At 42.0% G+C, this 20,370-nt stretch overlaps 1 long non-coding RNA gene across 1 annotated transcript in view; it reads left to right on the plus strand.

Annotated features, from left to right (window-relative positions):
* Nucleotides 1-7,542: 7,542 nt before the first annotated feature.
* Nucleotides 7,543-20,370, plus strand: part of LOC309845583 — a 62,190-nt gene continuing 49,362 nt past the window's right edge. Inside the window, exon 1 of the long non-coding RNA XR_014301352.1 lies at nt 7,543-7,667. This is a non-coding gene — a long non-coding RNA (uncharacterized lncRNA). The remainder of the gene's footprint in view (nt 7,668-20,370) is intronic.

The following is a 20,370-nucleotide window of genomic DNA, read 5'->3' on the forward strand; positions in this document are numbered from 1 at the left end:
GAGAAATAGCAGCATATATTGATGGAGAGCATATATAGCCTTCTGGGGAACTTTGCTTCAGCACTGCAAGCTATCGCCACCAAGCTGTCACTGTAAATGATTCTTCAAAAGGCAATTCTAACGTTCTATGAAGCCAGCTGCTTTAGGGTGGTGGGGAACATGGTAAGATCAGTGAATTCCATTAGCATGGACCCACTGTCAAATTCCTTTTATTGTGAAATGATTTTCTTAATAAGAAATAGTGCTATCTAGAATGACACGATGATTGGTAAAGCATTCTGGAAGTCCATAGATGGTAGTTTGGGGAGAAGCATTGCATGCAGGGAAGGCAAATCTGTATCCAGAGTGTTTATTCCAGTAAGAACAAAATAGTGTTGCTTCCATGATATAATTAACCTGCCACAGGGTAGCTGGCTGATCACCTCAGGGAATGGTACCAAATAGGGGACTCAGTGTTGGTCTCTGCTGCTAACAGATTAGGCACTCATTGGTGGACTTAGCCAGATCAGCTTTGGTGAGTGGAAGTCAGTGTTGCTGAGCCCATGCATAACCTCCATCCCTGCCACTATGCCCACTGAGCAATGACAGTCGTGACTGAGGAAAGAGACTGGTGTTCACAGAGTAGCTCAGTCTCTCAATCTGTCCATTAGAGTATTAAAATCTTCCTCTGCTGAGGTCACCCTTTGGTAAGTATTTACATGGGACACAAATATCTTCTTCTGCCCATTCAGAGAGGTCTGTCCACATACTTCTTCCACAAATTCTTTTGTCACCAGTGATCTAATCTTATTCCTTCTAAGTCTCTGGCCATCCAGCCAAACCATGGACCATGACCCATGAATCAGTATATAATCACATATCTGGTCATTTTTCCTTCTAAGCAAAGTGAACTATGCACTGCCCCCAAAGTTCTGCCCCCGGGAGGATTTCCCTTTACCATTGACCTTCAGGTTGTAGTGCTGCAGTTGTCCACTTTCAAGTGGTGCCAATATATCTTGTAGAATCATCTATAAACCAGGCCTGAATTTCATATCCTCTGTCAGCTGACCATAGGGAACGTCCCATGAGACTATGCAGACTGGGAGAGAGAAGGTAAAGTGGCAGGAATGGGGATGATAGATACTTGGGCTACTTCTTCATGTAACTTATTTGTGTCTTCGGAGTCTGCTTAGGCCTGATTACATATACACCACTTCTGTTGATAATGGTACACCCAACTTTATGATTTGCTCTTTCAGATAAACCCAGTTCATGACGGGAAGCTCAGGTTGCATGGTAACTTGGTGGTCCATTGTTAAGCAGCCATCTCTACTAAGGCCTAGTAGCTGGCCAAGAACTATTTCTAAAAAGGAGAGAAGTTATCAGTGGAAAGCTGTAGGATTTTTTCCCTAAGTCCTAAGAATTGTCACTGCAATTCATGGGGGCCTGCCAACAGCTCACAACAGTATCCTGACCCGCCACGGACATGTCAAGCTCCATTGGAACTGCCAGATCATATAGCCCAAGTGGCAGAGCAGCCTACACAGCAGCCTGGACCTGCTGCAGAGCCTTCTTTTGTTTTTTGACCCGCTCGAAACTGAAACTTTCAGGTCACTCAATAAGTGGGTTATAGTAACACACCCACATGAAGAATGTGCTGCCTGGGGGCACCCTGGGTGCCTCAGTGGATTAAGCCACTTCAGGTCATGATCTCAGTGTCCTGGGATCGAACCCCGTATCGGGCCCTCTACTTGGCAGGGAACCTGCTTCCCTCTTTGTCTCTGCCTACCTCTCTGCCTACTTGTGATCTCTCTCTCTGTCAAATAAAATAAATGAAATCTTAAAAAAAAAAAAAAAAAAAAAAGAATGTGTTGCCTGCAAAATCCAAAGAAGCCCACTAGGCATTGTCCCTCTTTCTTGGTTGTAGGAGGGGCCAGATGTAACAATTTACCCCTCAGATTAGAAGGGATATTTCCACATGCCCCACACCACTGGATCCTTACAAATTTCATGGACAGAGAAGGCCTCTGAATATTAGATTTATCTTCTATCTTCTGGTATGCATATATTATCAGTAGGTCTAGAGTAATTGCTACTTCTTGCTCACTGGGTTCAATCAGCACAAGGCCATCAATATAATAGAGCAGTGTAATATCTTGTAGAAGGAAAAGGTGATCAGGGTCCCTGTAAACTAAATTATGACATAGTGCAGGATATACCCCTGAGGAAGGACAGTGAAGTTATAATCCTTGCCATTTCAGCTGAAAGAAAACTGCTTCTGATGGGCATTATGGACAGGGATAGAAAAAAGGCATTTACCAGATCAATAGTTAAAGGCCAAGTACTAGGCATGTGTTCAATTTGCTCGAGCAATGAAACTACATCTGTACAACAACTGTGATTGAAGTCACCAACTGGCTAAGTTTATAGTAATCCACTGTCATTCTCCAAGACCTGTCTTTTGCACAGACCAAATAGGAAAGTTGAATTGGGATGTGGTGGGAATAGGCACTCCACATCCTTCAAGTCCTTGACAGTAGCATTAGTTTTTACAATCCTTTTTGGAATGCAGTATTGCCTTTGATTTACTATTTACTATTTACTATTTACTATTTACTATTACTATTTACTCTGATTGGTAGACCATAGTGACGTTTGGGTCTCCTGGAATTAATGTCAATTTGGAGGGTGTTCCTGAAGGGTCTGATGGTTTTCTTTTCTCTAATGCACATATCCCCCTCCCTCTGGGGGAGAGGCATCTCCCTCTGGAAGAAAGATTAACAGTATCAATTTTTGGTAGTATGCCAAAGTCCTTCCTCAAGGCAATGAAGACTTCCCTTCATTCAAGGGATTCTAGGTCTATAAACAGATCTGGGACTTGACTGAGGGATCATGGCTCTCTGTTTTTATGATTCAGGTTGGACTTTTATTCACTTGACTTAGGATTTTTCTGCTTACACAGATCAAGTAAGAATTTAGTAAACTTTTTATCTAGTTTACTTCTAGGAGCAGCAAGATCAAGTAGTCAATGCCGTAGATCTGCATGAATCAGACTTCTGATTTCTGCTTTGATTCTGCTGTCCATTGTGGTGATTCTGCCTACCTTGCCTTTGACTCTTGAGTGCACCCACTTAGATCCTGCCACTTCAAGGTCCAATTACTCCCACTGAATTTTGGTTTCCCGATTAAAGGGCTGAGTTCCCACTGTAAGGCCTGGCCTACAGCGAGAGTAACCATGGAGCCCTTCTAGGATTCTGGGGCTCCCCTCACAAATTTATTTCTTATTCCTCTCATAGTCTTGGTGAAAGGTATGTCTCTGCACCCTCCCAGTGTGGGTGAGTAGGTCCTAAATGACAAATACACCGTAATGTTGCAGTCTCTCTGCCTTTAAATCTCTTCTATGTTAAATCAAGCAGGTCAGGCATGTCTAATTCACTCATCATAAGCCACATTTTCATCTATGTTTTAGCCAACCAAATAAACTTTTAGGGCCCCTTCTAACTCCCCAAGTTGTAACACTAGATGTAGAATCTCTGCTTAGTGAGCCCATATCCATAAATTTGGCCCAATCTTACTTTATGATCCTTCCACCATTATTCCACATCCTTAGTATCCATTCCTAATAAATGTTTCCTTCATTTCTATCTGCATAAATTAGAAAACTCAACTCGTTTTAGTATAGTACACTTCCTCACTTCCCCATAAGGAAGAAGTAAAGAAAAGTGGTGGAGGGGGCTATTGAGGAGAATCAGCTTTGCCTTCATGGGAACTGCCTTAGAGGAGGCCATTACAAGTTCCTTGGGCAATGCAGAATTAATCCCCCCGCAAGTGGGCCTATACCAGTAATTGTGGGGAGGCCTATTCCACTGGCAGAGAGGGACCATCAGAATTTAGGAGCCCAATGTCCCTGACTTCATCAGGGTCTTCCTACATGTCCCCACCTCCCCATTTACAGGATCCCATTCTTTCCCAGTCAATGCCCTCACTGCAGTAGTAGACTCCCTGAAAGTCTGAGTGTTGAACTTGTGTTATAATTCAACCAGTCACCTGAGGAAGTTCTACATTTTATTTTAAATAATTTCAGCTCTGCAGCTATCGGAAATAGGGTTCCCTTCGAGGCATATATAAAAGCTTTTTGGTCACTTATGTGGTGCTGGAGTTGGAAATTCAAATCCCTGAGTATACCTGTAATTAGCATATAATTTACATTTACACCAAATAGCAGGTTTATTGTATAGGGTCTTTATCAAAATATCAAAACTGGTTCAGGGGTGCCTGGGTGGCTCAGTGGGTTAAAGCCTCTGCCTTCAGCTCAGGTCATGATCTCAGGGTCTTGGAATTGAGCCCCGCATTGGGCTCTCTGCTTGGCAGGGAGACTGCTTCCCTTCCTCCCTCTCTGCCTGCCTCTCTGCCTACTTATGATCTCTCTCTGTCAAATAAATAAATAAAATCTTAAAAAAAAAACAATAAAAAACTGGTTCAGAGTATGGCCCAGATTCACTTCAGGCCTTACCTGCCTGGAACCACAAAGAAACTTGCATTTATTTTCACATCCAGTCTTTGAATAATACCATTTTGTTCATCCTTTAGAAGGTAAACCGCAGAAAGGGACTAGAATGAGGAAATGGAAAGCTGACCGGAGGCTGAACAGCATCTTGTTCCTGACACAAGTCTGGGCATACTTGCACCAGAAGACAGGTACCTGTACTACAAGGACAATAGCTTCAGTGGGGAGGGTAGGTCAGAGTGGGTTTCCAAAGAAGGCACTGAAGTGGTAGGAAATGACCACATACTGATAAGTGAGCAGGCTTGAGAGATGAAGGAAAGAGTTTATAACTCTTTTTAGACTTGTGTTACTGTCCCCCAGACTATCTGTTAAATGTTGCTGCTCTGCCTGTGGGTGACTCTTGACAGTGGGGTTCCATCCAGCCCGGCCAGCCACTCCTGAACTTGGTGCTGCTGTTGGCTGACACTTGCGTTTGTCACTGCATCTGTCTCACCTGTGAATATCTGCTGGGGTGTATGTTCAGCTCACGAGCCAGTATAGTAAACTCCCTGTTGTAGGAATGGATTCCTCTCCCCTGCACAGGCAGTCAGGGATTGCTAACAGATGTTGGCGGCAGCTGACTGTGCAGGGGCGATCCCCTGATCCACATCAGAGCAGTCATTTTCTCTATTGGGAATTTGTAGTCATGACCATGAGAGATCTGTAATGCGTAAACTTGGAAGCTGTGGGGTAGCCATTTTCCACCTCTCATGCACACAGAGAAGTAAAAAGGCCAGTCTGCAAAGAGGAAAAGACAATTTCCTCCTTGCTTCCAGTCTGGGCTTTTCCCTTAAAGATCTGTTACACGTTTTATCTCTGTCCCTCACTTGGCTGCTGTCACATCTGGGCTGGCACTGACATTACTGTTCTGTACACGTACTGCTTTTCTTCCCAAGTATATTTACTCTAAAGGCTTTCACTTCCATGAGTTAGCACTTGACCTTATTTACAATCAACAGTCAATTAGAGTCCCCTAGATGGGTACAAAGGCCATCACCTGAGCACACAAAAGTAGTGCTAGAGCAGTGAGCAGAGGAGCTGTGATGCCTGGGGTTTGATAAATATTTTCATTTCACCAAAGAGCCCATTATTCTGCCATTCACAGGTTTTGTGTTTCACTGTGTATGCGTTTATCCTCTGTGCCTTTGTTCTGTTCCGGTCTTTGTGTATGCCCTTGCTCTTGCACTTTCTCTGGAAGCTCTGTTGCCAAGAAACAAGGAGAGGCCAAAACTCTTGAGGTGAAACTCAGTGTTAATAAAAAAGCGGAAAGAAAAGTTGGCAGACATCAGGTGTGCTTTGGGCCTGCTTGAATCTATACCAGAATCGATGTTTTGACAGCAACAAGATCAAGGAAATTGGTCTAGGGAAGTGAGGTTATTCCATGCCAGGAGTTTTACAATTGCCAGAATGAAACTGGTGTGCAGCCCTTGACCTCAAAACAGACTCAGTCCTATGTCATAGTGGTTTTGATTCAAAGCAGAGGCTTTGAATTGCAATGAAGAGTGCTTTGGGAACATTGGAATTTGACACATGCACTTAATACCAGGATAATGAGTGTTTAAATTTTTATTTTTTAAGTTAGTACAGTATTTAAGTCTAGAATTATTTGAGATGGAAATCAGGCTATTGGATCCATCTGTATCATTGGTATCCAACTAAATACCTTAATTTACCATTATTTCTAAAATTTTTAAGATTATTATATTCTATTTGTGGTTTTGTTGTTGTTATTTTGTTTTTTTCTGGTAGAATTACCGTCTCACTAGCTATCACTCTGGTTTATACTGTGTGTGTTAAATAAGTACTTGCATTTCTGTGTGAATGCATATCTAAATGCTAATTTAGAAAAGTACTTCTCCAATTTAAATGTGCCTTAGAATCACCTAGCGATCTGGTTAAAATGCAGATTTTGATTCATTTACTAGGCCGGTGGGGCCTACACTACACTACTGTATCTTGAATAGCAAGGATTTAGAAGACCGGACAGAAAGAGTATCTTCCAGATGGATACCTTTTGTTGTTTTTCCTTTTGTGTCCAAGTTAGTGGTAAGGTGAGTGAAGCAGTGAATGCAGATGACACTCTGGATAGGAGCACTACTCTTGATCCTGTCACTAATTATGACTTTGGGCAGATCACTCACCCTATTAGACTTCAATTTTCAGTCTTATAAAATGAGGCAATAGGGCTGAATTATGCTTCAAGCTGTCCTGAGGAACTTTATAGCCACACAGAGATACCTCAGGGGTGCCCCAAGAAAAGTGTGGGGCTAGTATGAGGAGGAAGAGGAGCAGTCACAGCAATGGAGAGAGAATCATTATTTGGAAAAATAGGAGAACAACTAGGAATGTGTCCTGTCACTAAGCAGGTGACTTTGAGAAAGAATGCAGTGGTGGATCATTGGTCAAATTCTTTTGTTTAATTATCATTTGTTTAATTATCATTAATAACAGAATTGAAGCCAGTATGGTTCCCGCTACCGGGATTTTAAAGCACTCATTATTTTAAAGAAGTCTGAAAATTAATCCTGGTCTTCTTACTGGTGGGATCTAGAGGTCTTAAGATCATGCTTCATGGCAAAGAGGGTGGGGAAGGAGGGGGAAATACCAACTGAACAAGTCAGCAGCCACCAAAGCTATCGAGCTGTCTCTGGGAACTGATCCACTCTCTCTCCTTCCCTCTGCGTTCCCAGTGGATCTTTTTTCCCAGTGCCTCCTGGGGAACAGGGAGGTGACTAATTCATTCAACCACCACTCTTGGGCAGAGCTCCAAGGGGTGCTGATCACCCAGGTCTGACCTGGGTGAGGCATACATGCTGAGATTGCTTTTATGTCTTCTATTTCCAGGAAAGAGAGACGTGGAGGGAGAAAGGAAAATTTTCCAGTGACACGTACTTATAGTTCAAACACATTTTTTTCTCATCCAAGACTGACTAGGATCACCTGTAGTGCTTTCACAACATAACTACCTACATCTGATTTCATTGGTTTGAGGAGGGACTTGGGCGGCATGGCTGTATTTAAAGTTCCCCTGATGACTCTGCATGCAACCAGGGATGAGAACTGGTTTACCCCCAAGGCTTAGCATTTCCCCTCTTCTTTCAGTGAGTCCGTGGGCAACTTTCCCTGAATCTAGAACTGCCAGGTAAGAAGCCTGTGATTGATATGGATTATTTAAAGGCCATCTTGATCTGAATATTATAGTTAACTTTCTGTTCAAAAGTGATATGTTCCGGGGCGCCTGGGTGGCTCAGTGGTTTAAGCTGCTGCCTTCGGCTCAGGTCACGATCTCAGGGTCCTGGGATCGAGCTCCGCATCAGGCTCTCTGCTCAGCAGGGGGCCTGCTTCCCTTCCTCTCTCTCTGCCTGCCTCTCTGCCTACTTGTGATCTCTCTCTGTCAAATAAATAAATAAAATCTTAAAAAAAAAAAAAAAAGTGATATGTTCCCAGGCTCCAGCAGTATTTCAGCCCCTGGAGCCTCAGGTGAGAAGACGGTTTTATTGGGGGGACTCCAAGACAGAACAATGGTTTTTAGGTAGCGGAGGCGTCAGACTGGTGTTCCAGGGACCCAGCTGTGCCTCCCTGAACTTCAGCATATATGGTATGTTTAGCTTAGCATAAGCTCTCTGGATGGCAGGGATTGCATCTGTCCCAATGTGCCAGACAATGGGCAAATGTGCTGTAGTCTTGCTGCTATAATTTTTCACTTAGGAGTGGAATTCAGAACCATATCTCATGGATCCTGACACTAGGTTCCCGAGTGGGGCTCAAGCATTGTATACTATGACCTCATTCAACTGTACTGTTCTCTCTTTTTCTACTACCTTATCTCTCCTCATAGGGAGAAGGGAATCAGAATATATCACCCCAAAATATGCCAGTTTGGCACAAAAGTTATTTTGAGCTAGAGACATTTGAGGTTCAACAGATGTAGAAAGAAACCTTTCTGGAGCTTCTTTCATCCAACTAAAAGCAGAAACTCCTGAGAAATAAAAACCGCCGCCAGTCCCCTCTGCTAGGGAAGATCTGTGGCCATGAAGAAGAATGAAAAGTCGACACTAAGATGAATCTGCATGAAAAACTTAGCTGGGATAACCTTTATCTTCCATTAACTTCCTTTTTATATTTACTTTCCCACAGTTTGCAATCACCAGAAGCCCCCAAAACCTTTTCCTTTGTCTTGTTACATCTCTACAATTTATCATTCTTTGTTGTAAGTGATGTATAAGATTTCAGGCCTATCCACCTCTTTGGTTCTTCACATCTTTTCTAAGAAGGCCCTCATGTTACATAAAACTCAACATCAAATGGAATTTGCATGTCTCTTCTCCTGTCAATCTGTCTTTTGTCAGTCTAATTCTCAGGATTCCAGTCAATGGACCTAAGAGGGTAGAGGAAAAAGACTTTCCTCTTCCTCTACAATTTCAACTGTGATAGCCAACAGCCCTCAGATCTATAGATCTCTCCCAGTGTTTGACTCATGACCTGTTGGAAAGCTACACCTGAATAGTTCATGGGCTTCCTCAAAACTCAACATTTACAAAACCAAACTCCTTGTCTATTTCTCAAAGCATCTCCTTTTTCTCCCCATTCTTATCTCAGTTGTCAATAGCAGTTCTGTGCACCCTATAAATTGGGCTAAACTTCTCAGTCACCTACTATGTGCCATCCATTGTTCCAGCCACTGTACCTACAATGATGAAAAAACCAGATAAGGCCTGCTTTTATGGAGCTTGCAGTTTTGTGGGGAGAAGGATGATAGTGAAGAGATAATTCTACTTTCAGGCAACAAGCAGGCTATAAAGAAAGAAAAGGAATGGGAGAGAGTGTGATGGGAAAGCTACTTTAGGAAGTGTGGTCAGAGAAAGAGTCTCTCAGAGAGGCTACTTGAATGTTAAGAACCATGCAAAGTCGGGGTGGGAGGTAGGTAATTATTTGAGATAAAGGAAACTGCAAGTGTCTGGCCCCTGAGACTGTTTGAAAAAGTCTGAGAGACCACTGTCTAGAGAGTTGTGGGTCAAGAAAAGACGAAGAGAGCTGTATTGTAGGACATGGCAGACAGGTTGGAGTTAATTGTGTTTTATTTAGTCCAACTCCTTTATCTACACCTTCCTTTTTACTCTCCTAGCTGTGCTCTTTGTCAGGGTCTTGTTATACTTCATCTGGACTATTTACCTTCTTATCTTTTCTAACTCTTCCTCCTCCTCAGGCTCCTTAGCTGGCTCTTTGCTTTCTTGTCCTCACGTCTTTACTCTCAGCAGACCCCAAGCTTCTCTTCTTTCTTTTCCTGGGGCAGCACCCTAGGCCAGCATACCCCAGATTCTGTTTTGGCCCTGAGGAGGAGTGTGTCTGGTTAATCATCTTCCTCAGATCTTGGCATATTATTGTAATAAGAACTGGCGAGTCCCTCATTTGATAGAAGGATTGATTTCCTCCTTATCTCAGTTTCATTCCTCTCCCTGACTCCCAATTTAATTGTATTTTTTTTTAAAGTGGACATGTTCTTTGTGTGCATATTTGTGCGCATTTCTTTCAAAATTTGTAAATGATATTATGCTCTTTATCTCATTCTCTTTCTTGATTTTTCATTAAGCGCTGTGTTTTTAAGACCTGTCTGTGGGGCTATATATTTGTAATCTGTTGCTCCTAAGAGGTGATAGTATTTCATGGTGTACACATTATTCAAAGTGGGCTGGGCTATGTTGAAGTGACAACGCCAAAATCACAGGGGCGTAACACATAAAAATATGTTTCTCATTCATGCAGAATCCCATGGGGTCTGGCAGTTTGTCCAGGCAGCTCTTTCAAAGCTGTGATTCAGGGGTCCCTACCACTTGTATTTTATAGCTATGACACTAGGAACATCCCTCCTAGGATTGCTGAGGCAGGGAAGGAGAGGGCATGGAAAATTCATACCCACTATGATGTTCTTCAGTTTGGAACACAAGTCACTGCCACTCACCGCACATGGATCAAAACTGTAATATGACCCTAGCCAACTGTGTTGCAACTGGGAAATATAGGGTATGCCATGGGTAGTCAGTGAGCTGTAAGTGTCTCTGACGCAGCCAGCATCTACCATATTTTATCTACATACTGCCCTAGGGTGGGCATCCACCTCTTAACTACCACAAACAATGCTGCAGTGAATACCCTTGGTTTATAGCCACATAAACCAAGGTGAGAATTTCTCTGGGATGTTGTGGTCAGTTGAAGGCTGGTGTCCCAAAAGATATATCCACATCCTAGCCCTCAGAACCTGTGAATAGGAGCTTATTTGGAAAACAGGGACTTTGGAAATATAATTATTAAAGAGCTCAAGATGAGCTCATCCTGGATTATAGAGGTGGGCATGCCCCAGATCAATGAAAAAAATCCCTGTAAGAGATAGAAGGGAAGAAAACACAGAGGTGGATCTTGGAGTGATGCAGCCAATCAAACACCTGGAGCCCCCAGAACCTGGAAGAGACAAGGAAGGATTCTCCCCCTAGATCCTTTAGAGGAAGAACACAACCATGATTTTGGACTTCTGGGCTTCAGAACTGTAAGAGAATAAATTTCACTGTACTAAGTCACTAATTTCATGTTACTTTTTCAGGTAACCCTAGAAAACTAACACAGATTTTGTGACCTAGAAGTTGGAGATGCTATAATAAACACCTAATACAGTGGGAATGGCTGTGGAATTGGGTAATGAACAGAGGCTAGAAGAATTTTAAGGTTCATTATAAATAAAGTCTAGATTCTGGTGAGAAACTCACAAGGACATGAGCAGCACAGTGGAGAAAGCATCTGTGGTCTTGCGGATACATATATTGCCATGTATAGAATACCGTTAGGAAAATGGACATTAAAGGTACTTCAGGCAAGAGCTCTGAAGGCAATGAGGGACATGTACTGGAAATGGGAGCAAAGGTTATCCTTGTTATATAATGGTAGAAAACTTGATCAAATTGTGTTTTCTTTGTCATGTAGAAAGCAGAATTTGTAAACTATAAGCTTGGATATTTAACTGAAGAGATTTCTAAGCTAAGCGTTGAAGGTGCAGCCTGGTTTCCCCTTGCTGTTTATGGTAAATTGTGAGAAGAAAGATAAGCTGAAGAAGGAACTATTAAATAAAAAGGAACCAGCACTCTGACTGGGGAGACTCTCAGTCTACCTGGGCTATAAAGGACACTAAAATGAGGAAATTTCACTATTGGGAAGTGTGCTCTAGGGGGTAGGCTAAGGGTGTTGGCTGATAACTTTTTGCTGAAGAGGTTAGCCATGTGACTCATGGATTCACTTGGCTATCACAACAGAAGCTGGGATAAGAGACAGGAAAGAGCTGTCTTTCTTGACAGACAAGAACCCTCTTGTCTAATGGCATGAACCCATGTGACATGTACCAAGACCCACAAGACTTTTGGAAATGTTAGATTAGAGAAACACTACCAGCTTGGACTGAAAAGAAGAGAGATGGGATAACATTAGAGAAGGCTCTCAGACTTCCAAAATTCTACAGGACAGACAGAATTGGCTGATAGAACTACCTGACTACAAACACTTGCAACCCTTCAAGAAAAAGGAAGAATGACTCTGAGGTGCCATTGTAGGCCCAGAGGACAGGGTCACCAGAGGGCCAGAGGGTGGGATCACTGCAGGCCCAGAGGATAGTGTTCCCATGGAGGATTATTCTCAGGCTTGAAATTGAAAATGAAATTTGCCCTAATAGGTTTTGACTTTCTTGGGACCAGTGGCCCCTTTATTCCTTTCATTTTTTTCCTTTTGGAGTGGGAATGTCTATCCCTTAACTGTCCAACACTGTATTTCAGAAGCAGATAGCCTGTTTTCTAGTGTTCACAGATCCATAGGTAGAGAGGAATTTTGCCCCAGGATGAACCATACTTCCATTCTTACCCATACCTGATTTAGATGACAAGATTTAGAACTTTTCTAGTTGATGATACTTAGATGAGATTTTGAACTTGTAGTTGATAGTGGACTGAGTTAAAATTTGGGAAGATGTTGGGATTGGGATGTTGAATCTATTTTGCATGTGGGAAGGACAAACACTTGGGGGGACCAGAGAGTGAACTGTGCTGGGTTGACTAACATCCCCGCCAAATCATATCTACCTGGAACCTGTGAATGTGACATATTTGGAAATAGAGTCTTTGCATATGTAATCAAATTAAGACAAGGTCATACTGGATTAGGGTGAGCTTTAAATCCATTGACTGGTTACCTTTAGAAGAGACAGAAGAAAAGACACAGAAAAAGAGAAGAAGCCCACATGAAGACAGAAGCAGAGATTGAAATTAGGCAGTCAAGGAACACTTGGAGCTACTAGACTCTGAAACCAACAAGGAAGTTTTCTCCCCTGCAGCCTCTGAAGGGAATATATCTCTTGATTTCAGACTCCTGAACTCCAGAACTGTGAGAGAATGAAGTTTTGTTGTTTTAAGCCACCAAGTTTATGGTACTTTGTTAAGGCAGCCCTAAGAAACTAATACAGATGTTGACCGAGAAGTATGAATGTACTTCGTTTGATCATCTGTCAGAATGCTCTCCATACTACTTGTACCAGTTCATACTCCCACCAACAGTATTTAGAAATTCCTACATTTCTGCCAACATTTAGCATCATCCAGCTTTTAAATTTTAACTAGCCATATAGGCGTAAAGGAGTATCTTAGCACTCCTTCAATTTTCCATTTCTCTGATTACCCTTATTTTGAGTATCTTCATGGTATGCTTATTAGTGTTGGGGGTTTTTATCTTTTGGAACTTGCTTATTCTGGGTTTTATTGATTTTTCTACTGAAATTGCTTTACTGACCTTCAGAAATTTCATATATATTCTAATCAACGGTCCCTTATTGGTTTTAGACATTGCAAATAACTTTATCCACTTTTTTTAGCTGTCCTTAAACAGAAGTTTTAAATTCGTTGCATTTTCTCTTTGGTTGCCTTTACCATGCCAAACATCATTAATCCCCTTTTCTGGCTTTGTTGTAGTTTACTAAGTGATGTGATAATGTCTGTTAGATGACTTGTTCTCTGTTCACTTGCTCTTCAGCTGTTGTACATTATTTTTTTCCTGAACCCAGTCAACTCTGCAATCATGTGTTCAGCAAAAATCAGGGCCGGAAATGGCAGGCCTTATGTTATAACAGAAAAAACTGCAACTAATCAGGAACATTTGGGACTTCAGCACATTTCTTTAGTCAGGCTGTTCACATGTGGATGTGATGTGGGGTCAGGCCAGAAGTTACATCCCTCTCACTTCGTGGCTCTCTTCAGGGAGCTGCTGAGACATAGGAGGGCAAGTGACAAAAAGCTCTTTAGCCAGTAGTGTGAGAGCAGGTGGGTCTAATCTCATGGGGGTATTTTGAGGGGTGAGTGTTCACTGAATCATACAATGTGAGAGCTGGAAAGGACCTCTGGGATCATCCAGTTCTACCCTCTCATTTTAAAGATGTAGGAACTGAGACCTGGGGAAATAAAGGGGCTTGTCCAAGTCTTTGGGCTGTCAGTGAATTGCTGAGACTAGAGCACAGATCTCTTGACTCCCATTTTGTGTATTTCCATTTCTCTGCCTTCCCCAAGAGGATGTCAGAAGTCTTTTTTAAATTAATTAATAAACTAATTAATTAATTAATTTTTGGAAGGCTCTGGATCAGAGCTGGGACTTAATCCAGGAAATCAGATGCCTCCAGAATTCGGACCCACTCTACCTCTCCAACCTCACCTCTCGCCATTCAAGGGTAGTCTCTGTCTCATTCCTCCCATGTTCCACGTTCTCCTGAGCTCTGAGCCTTTGCTCATACTGTGGTCATGCAACAGCATGCCGAGCATTCCTTTCCCTTATCTCACCTTTCAAGTGCTCCTCATATGAGGCTCAGTCCTACTTCCTCCATGCCACTGCCAACCAACATTGTGCTCTCTCCCTTCTTTAGATTTTCATAATGAGTGCAGTCTACACAAATACAATGATATGCTGCTTTGTTCTGCCGTGTTCCTGTTGTACAACTCACTGAGCAAGTCATTCAATGCCTCTGTGTCTCACATATTTTATTCACACACACACAAAGGAGAGTTGATCAAGATCATTTCTGAGGATACATCTTTATCTAACATTCTATGTCTCCCTAAGATTTCAAACTATTGAAGCAAAGGGACCCTGCCTTATGCCTTATGTTTCTTTTCTCGTTGACTTAATCTAGTGCTTCTCAACTGGGGACAGTTTTATTCTCCCGGACACATTTCACATATGGGGCTATTTTTGGTTGTCACACTGGGGGAGGGAGGTCCTCCTGGCATCTAAAGTATAGAGGTCTGGGATGATGCTGCTAACTTATTATTCATGAGCTGTCCAGTACAGCCCCCAAATGGATTACCTAACTCAATAGTTCAGGCAAGGTTGAAAACGTTAACTTATTAGTCTCAAACCCAACACCATAGACACACTTTGTTTTATGTCTTAGTCAAAGACAAATGTCTTCATAAAAGGGATCCTGTCGGATACGCAACTGCCATGGGTGTAGGGGAGAAGAAAAAGAAGTGAGAACCCATACAAAACTAATGCTAAATGAGAAGAGAGAGTCTAATTTTCCTTAGTCAAGAGGGAGAGGAGAGACTACAGAAAAGAAGGAAATGCTGGATGGATGAAAACTGTGAGCTGAGAAGTTATTTACTTTGTAGGAGGTGTTGATTTAAATAGCTTTTCTTCTCGACATCTCTGGGGGACTACATGCAATTGTGGTAAATAGTGGTAATGATAATATTGGAACACATGAAGGAAACTTCTGGGAACTATAATTTATGTTGTCAAGAAGACATGTGTTTATTATAGTCTCATTCTTACCTTCCCCTAAAATAAAATCTGGGTGATGAAAGGAGCTTTAATTTATAGATGAGACAAGGAAGTTGGTTCCAGGGACTCTGAACTGTGACATCTAAACAAATCACAGCTTCTCTTTCTAGACCCTTACTCAGGGTTTTCTAGGGGTTAGGAATGATGAATGACTATTGCTCCTCCCAGCCTTTGCCTTGGACATGTTTGAGCCTTTGCCTCATCATGCCATGTTTGTCTTTCTTTTTAGGTTGCAACATACAAGGAAGCCAAATAGTTATTCCTTTGTCATTCATGCCCCCCACTCTCCATTATTAAATAAATATAATAAGAAACATCCTGGATATATAAAAGAGAAAGCTCCCCCAGGAAGTTGGGATGTGGGGGGCAGGGAATCCTGGGCCTAAAAACTCTTGAGAGAGACATCATTATTTTCAATCTTGTATCTCAAACACTTGACAGGAGATTGCGTTATTAGTTCTGCTGGCTTTCAGAGGTATCTGGCAAGGTTTCTGTTTAGATTTTGCTTGGAGAAGAAATGCTTAAGTTAAACATTAAAATTCATGAGAATATTTCAGTTCCTTATAAATTCTTCTGATCACAGTCACTTCAAGTGAGGTGTCATTTGTAGCTCCTCACTGAGGAAAAGCTCTCCTGAGGGGACTTCCAGCAGTTCATTTCGGGAGATTGCCAAGTCTATGCCAAAGTGCCATGCATTATAAAATAAGGTTGAAAGATAAATGTTAGCAACATTCATGATTTCTTTTTTTTCTTTTTTTTTTTTTTTTTAAGGTTTAGGTTCCTCTCTGTTGGGTAGGATTATAAATTGGATCCAAGGAAAAAAATGGGTCTTCTCACTTAGTGATGTCTGAGTTTTGCTTTCCCCCCTCCCAGGTTTTCTTTTTCTTTCTTTCTTTCTTTCTTTCTTTTTTTATTTTATTTTATTTTATTTATTTATTTGACAGACAGAGATCACAAGGAGGCAGAGTGGCAGGCAGAGAGAGAGAGGAGGAAGCAGGAGGCTCCACACTGAGCAGAGAGCCCGATGTGGGGCTCCATCCCAGGACCCTGGGATCATGACCTGAGTCAAAGGCAGAGGCTTAACCCACTGAGCCACCCAGGTGCCCCTCCCCCCAGGTTTTCTAATGAAAGACAAATCAAATAAGCGAATGGAGGCATCTCTTTTTCTTTTTAAAACTTCCCTGTAAAGGTCTTTGGAGAAATATTCTGGGGCAAAGACTGTCAGTGTAACCAGTGCTGAACTCTATATAAACTGGAGACTTGATAAATGTGTGTCTGCTGCTGCTCTGTGAATAGGTCAGTTTTTTGTTTTGGGCTTTTTATTTTTGGCAGACGAATGCATGACTTATTATAAAATGATCTGTAAAACACACAGGAGGGAGTTATAAAAAGATAAAGCCTAGAAGTGTGACTGCACATTTTTGTGGCCCAATCATCATTTCTATTTATCTGGAATTTGGGGTTTTGATCCATTCTTCAATGTTGCCTCTTTCACTTTTCTTTCCCACTTTTCCTGTACACCAGATAGCAACTGAGTGTAAGACATTTGAATTACCACCATAAGGCCCTTTGAGATTAACACACGCATTTGTGGGCTCCTGTCTGGGATCTTTTCCCTCTTCCCCCTTTCATGATTATTTTCAAAACGTGATGCCAAGGAGTGTGTTTGGTTTCTGGTTTTGCTTTCATAGGTCTTTCATGCTTACTTGGCTGGGTGTAGCTGCGACTGGTTTTACAAGAAGCTACCAATAAAGCTCAGAATGGGAAGAGATGAGTAAACTCTTACTCTGAAGGCAAGGTTTGTGGAAAGAAACAAAGGGAGATCCCCTTTACACTTTATGAGAATGCATAGTTTAGCAAGGCTCTATTTAAAAGTGCTCCTGATCCTGTCTAGGAAGGCATGGCTCAGCTACTCGCTACCTTCTTGTACTAATTAGGAAACTGGTTTTGCTCATCAGTTGATTTTTGAGCAGCTCCCTGTGATTCTGTTCTTTCTGTGAATATGAGTATAACCATTTTGAAAATAACCTCAACAAGTATGTGGTCGGCATTTTCTCACATGCGCCCAAGCCTTTGCACCTCTCCTTTCCATGTAGGTGCTCTGTGTAATAAATATGTGGGATTATGGGGCAACTGGGTGGCTCAGTTAGTTAAGTGTCCAACTTTTGATTTCGGCTCAGGTTGTGATCTCAGGGTTGTGAGACTGAGCCCTGTGTCAGGCTGCATGCTTAGCAAGGAGTCTAGGATTCTTTCTCTCCCTCTGCCCATTCCCCACTCCCTCTTTCTAAAATAAGTAATAAATCTTTAAAAATAAATAAATAAATAAGACTATGATTAATGGATTTTACTCCTGTGTTATGGTATGTTATATGGCACAGCTGACTTTAAGGGAAATTATTTGGTAGGCCTGACCTAATTACATGAAGTTGTTTTTCTTTTTGTTTTCTTTTTAGGATTTTCTTTATTTATTTAAGGGAGAGAGAGCATGAGCAGGGGGAGGGGCAGAGGAAGAAGGAAAAGCAGACTCCCCAATGAGCAGGGAATCTCTTGACCTGAGCTGAGGGCAGACCCTTAACAGACAGAGCCACCCGGGTGCCCCAACATAAAACTTTTAAAAACAGAGAGATTTTTTTGTTATTGTTGATTGCTTGTGTTTCCCCAGCCAGTTGCAGAAGGCAGAGATTTGAAGCAGGAGACAGATTTGATGTGTTTTGACTGACCTGAAAATGGAGGGGGCCACATCTAAAGAATGTGGGTGACCCCTGGGAGCTGAATGCGGCTCCTAGCTGACAGACCTCAGCCTACAGCCATAAGGAAATGAATTCTTCCAAAAAGCAGAGAGCTTGGAAAAGGCCACAAAGTTCTGGATGAGAGTGTAGTTTCACCCGACACCTTGGTTTTAGCCAAATGAGACCCTGAGCAGAGAATGTAGCCGCACTGTGTCCAGACTGCTGACCTGCAGAAATTGAGAGATAATAAATTTGTATTGTTTTCAGCCACAAGTTTTGGGGCTTAAACTTTCCATGCCACACAACAATGGAAAACTAACATGAAGGAAGAAAAAGGCTTTGTGATAAGAAAGCAAAGTAAAACCAACATTTATACGTTTGGTTTTAGAACGGTTACTGTGATGGTTAATTATATGTTTCAAATTGACTAGACTATGGTGTCCAGCTGGTTGTTTGATCGAGCCCTCGATAGATGTTGCTTATATTGTGGATGCAGTTAACATTTACAACCAGCTGACTTTAGGTAGAGGAGATTATCCTGGTAATATGGGTGGACTCATCCCCTCAGCTGAAGGTCTTAAGAACAAAAACTGAGGTTTTTCCCAGAGAAGAAGGAATTCTGCAAGTGTGCAGCATTGAAATCCTGCCTACGTTAGGGATTTCAGACTTGCCAGTCCCTACAATGCCGTGAGCCAATTCCTAAAAATAAATCTTTGTATGTTTCCTATTGGCTGTGTTTCTTTGGAGAACCTTAACTGATGTAGTCACAAACTAAGGCGCCTTTAGGTGCTACACAGATGGGTGAGAAAAGCAGGGTGCTAATTTGAAGACAGCATGGGTGCCCGTTGAAAGGCAGAAGCCCATATGTGGTGCCACAAATTGTAACTGGCCAATAGCACCGACCCAGTGCTATCTGATCTTTCGATGTTTTTCAAAAGAAGCCAGAAATCCAGAATTTGACTCTGAAAATTGCCTGAATTCTACATGTAGATCACTATTTCAAAAACATATTTTTAAAAAACATTGAGCTACTGCAAGGAAATCATCAAACATCCAGAATATGGACTGTCCTATAAGACACATCATCCTGGTTTCTTCTATAAGTCTAAGTCATTAAAAAAAAAAAAAAAAAAAAGACAAGGCCAGGGGACTCTTGGAGATGGGAAAGATTAGAAGACACTTGGCAAACTTGATGACCAAATGCAGTGAGTGTCTTTGGAGCCTGTTTTGAAGAAAATCACCCATAACAGACATCTCAGGGACAGTTGTGGAAGTTTGAGTATAGACTGTATATTACGTGATATTAGGAATTTCTAGTTAACTTATTTGGGTGGGGTAATGGTGTTGTGAATATATAAGGAAGTTCTTAAATTGTCTTAGAGATACATGCTGAGATTTTTAGGCAGGAATATCTATAATTTACTTAAAAATCCTTTTTCTCTCTCTTTCTCCCCCATCCACCCCCCTCTGCTACACATAATGATTTAATCTAGATCCTGTGTACATATGTGTTTAAAGTGGCTGAGTAGACCACACAAAATATGTGGATGCCCCTGGGGTCCCAGTTTGCAATTGTGACCTATACAGGTAGATCAAAGAACTGCAAGTCATTTGCAGGTTAACTAGTCTTCTTAATGTGCCGATGGTGGTATGGCCAGTCTATCATTGTTATTTATGTATGCCTCTCCCTCTAGGTTCTCTCTTCTTGGGCTGCAAAGGGAACTTATTGACCTATGTGTTCCTGGTGTCCCTGCATAAGTGAGAATTTCTGCTGAATGGATAAAGTCCGGGAAATCTGTAACACTAATCATATAGCAAGATGATAATGATAGTAACTAACATTAATTGAGTCTTTAGAATGTTCTAGGCTAAGAACCTCACAACAAGCACATGAATTAGATGCTAATAGTGGTAGCAGCTGGTCCTCTTTTACTAGTGAGGAAGGTGAGACCCTCAGATGATTGGAAATTTGCTCTAGGCCACATAGCAAGAAGGTGAGGTCAAGTAGCTTGGCCCCAGGGGCACCTTTGAAACCAACTCCCCTTCATGCTTCTGAAGTCTCCATAGCTGTCTGACTATATAAAAGTTCCCTACAATAAGTCTTGAAACATTCTGTATGGCAAACAAGGGAACTTCAGGAAGGACTTACCATTGGAGAAAGGAGGTTGTCCTGTGGCACCCAGGGCTCCCGAGCAGAGAAGCCCTTCCTGCAGATTCCATGCAACCAAGACTCAGATGTCGGGAGCTGGCCACCCAGAAGTC

This window comes from Mustela nivalis, assembly GCF_964662115.1.
Source record: "Mustela nivalis genome assembly, chromosome: 12".
Classification (NCBI taxonomy): domain Eukaryota; kingdom Metazoa; phylum Chordata; class Mammalia; order Carnivora; family Mustelidae; genus Mustela; species Mustela nivalis.